Here is a 2,914-nt window from a genome sequence, read left to right as displayed (position 1 = left end):
GCTGGTGGTGGCCACAGCACCCAGCAGGCTGGCAGGCAGTGATGTTGGCCCCTCTGCCCCCTAGTGGTCATTTCCTGAGGCTGCAGGGCGCCTGAAAGGTGGAACTTGGCTCCCACTGCCTTCCACAGGAGAAGAAGCGGAAGCCCACCCGGTGCTGAGTGGCGGGGCCCACGCTGACGGTGTGCAGAGCTGCACTGGGCCCGGTACCTCCTCCCTCAGCCCGGGGTCACCAACCCGGCTCCCTCCCGGCAGGAGAGCAGCTGTTCTGTGTGGGGATCTGTGTGGAAGGAGGGAGCCAGCGGGACTGAGGGCCCTGATCCAGACAAGGACCCTGAAGCCCGGAAAGGGCCAAGGCTGTGGCCGGAGCCACAGAGACGCTGGGAGACGCCTGCACTGTGCCGGGCGGCTCTGAGACTCTCCCGTCTGCTCAGCACCCCACATGAGGCTGCAGGGACGGGGGGTGGTCTTGAGCCCTGTGCTGGGTTCTCTCCACCGCATGATGACGGGAACTGGGCAGCAGCAGGGCTCCCCCAAAGCCAGGGGGGCTTCTCAGGGCCGCCAGCCTCCACAAAGTTGGGGCGTCCACAGCTCAGGTTCTCAAAGGGTTCTGTGACCTCAAAGGAGTTGAGACACCTGCTCAGGGCGGACCTAGGTCTTCCCAGCTCCTAACAACCACAGGAGCTCACGCTGGGCCCAGGCCATGGCTTTAGGGGCCTCCTCTCACGGAACCTTCGCATCATTGTCCACCTTTCGCTGCAAAGGAATGGAGCTCAGAGGAGGGGGGGCGTTTACAGCTGCAAGTGGCAGGGCCAGGTGTTCGGCCTAGGGCTGTGCCTCCCTCGACTTTGCTTTAAATGCCCCAAAGCACACGTCCCCCCGAGCACCTGTGCCCACAGAACCTCACCTGCTCACATCACTCAGTCCCACCTCCTTCGGCCGCCCTGCCTTTGAGGATCTGGCTCTGAAGCACACACGGAAAGTGGTGAGGGCAGCAGGTGGCCCATGATAAGAGTCGCAAGTGTCAGCTCCTCTATGTATCTGTTATTATTATTATTATTATTTAAAATATATTTTTATTGATTTCAGAGAGGAAGGGAGAGGGAGATAGAAACTTCAATGATGAGAGAGAATCACTGATCGGCTGCCTCCTGCACGCCTCCCCCCGCCCCCCCCCCACTGGGGATCGAGCCTAAAACCCGGGCCTGTTCCCTGATCGGGAATGGAACCGTGACCTCCTGGCTCCTAGGTCGTCGCTCAGTCACTGAGCCACGCCGGCTGGGCTGTGTCTGTTATTATTAATGAGGAGAGTTTTGCAGGGGCACATGGGCAGGAGGGGCAGGAGAGCCAGCTCAGCGGCTGCTTTGTCTCAGAACCTTCTAGAAGGCCCAACACCACCCAGTGTGGGTAACCCTCTTGCAGGTGTTTCGGGTCAGCCGCCTCATTGGCTGTTTTGCCCAGGTCCACCTGCCCATCGCAGTCCGGGTGAAGGGCCAGGGCTTCCTACCTGGGCACACTCCAGCCTCAACCCTCCCCGTGCCCTCTGCCTGGTGCAGGGGCTGCTTGGGAGCTAGGAGATGACCTCACGCCCGGGGGGGGGGGGCTGCCAGACAAATACAGGATGCCCAGCGACACTGGAATTTCAGATAAACAACACTCCACCTGGGCATGTTAATCTAAGCAATGGTTTCTGAGTTGCTAACTCCAATAATCCTAGACTGGGGGCTCCTGGCAGCACCCATGGTGGTGAGCTCTTCACTTCGCCACAACCCTGACAGGCAGATGCTTACAGATCCAGTGCAGCTTTCGCTGCAGACAGGCCAGACGGCCCGAAGGCACCGCTGCTAGCAGCAGGGCCCCCCGGCTGTGGCCAGGTCCCTTCCCCTCTGGGAAGCTTTCCCAGTTGCAAAGAACAAGTCCCTGACCGGGGATCGAACCCACCACCTTTTGGTGGATGGGACGATGCTCTAACCAACGGAGGCACCTGGCCAAGGCAGGTTTACTAAGTTAATTATGGCGATGGTTTCTCAGGTGCCTGCGCATGGCAAAGCTTTCAGACGGAGCACTTACACGCGTGCAGTTTATTGTATGCACACGATACTTCAATACGCTGCTGAGAAAAAGGAGACTTTCCATGCCTCCTATCTCAGCACAAATCAAAGCCGTGTGTACAAATGGCCCCACTCGCCCATCTCAGTCCTCCCACTGCCCCTGCGGCCGCACTGACCTGCTTTCTGTTTCACAGGCACAGAGGCTCTTTCGCTTCCTCGGGCCTTTGCACTTGCACTTTCCCGTCTGGATCTCCAGACAACCGGTGCTAACACGCGTCTGCGCAGTGGCCACGCGCCAGGAGGGACATTCCCCGCAGGGCCAGCCTCTCCAGACTCTTCTTCCTCGTCCATGTAACCCAGTGCCCCCTGTGCTCACTGCTGTAGGCCCAGAAGCAGTGAAGAAAGCAGACAAAACCCTTGCCCACAGCCCTTAGTTTCCGGTGGTGCTGCTGGGGGTGAGTGGGCAGAGACAGACAATGAGAGTGAAAATGTGTAAGACAGCGATGAGGGTGACGGAGAGAACCAAGCCGGGGCGGGGACACTGGCACCACCACCTCCATCCTCCCGAGCCCCAGCTTCCTCCTCTGGAAACGGGTAGGTTGGCTCTGAACACCGCGTAAGGTCGGGTCGGCAGGTGGACCAGGTGGACCGGCGCGCAGGGAGCTGCTTGCCCCTCATTCCTATTCCTTCTTTCTCCCTCTCAGCCCCTGGGGTTTAAGAAAAAGAAAAGGCACCAGTTTTTTCAAACGTGTTGTGGATTAGACTTAGCAGCCCCTCCCCGCCCTCGCCTGGCCACACCAACGCCAACCGGCGAGATCAAGTGTCACCATTTCCCGGGGACGCGGCGAGGGCGGGCGCGCGTGCCA

The sequence above is a fragment of the Myotis brandtii genome, unplaced genomic scaffold (assembly GCF_000412655.1).
Source record: "Myotis brandtii unplaced genomic scaffold, ASM41265v1 scaffold1466, whole genome shotgun sequence".
NCBI classification, from domain to species: domain Eukaryota; kingdom Metazoa; phylum Chordata; class Mammalia; order Chiroptera; family Vespertilionidae; genus Myotis; species Myotis brandtii.
This window is presented reverse-complemented; position numbering follows the sequence as displayed.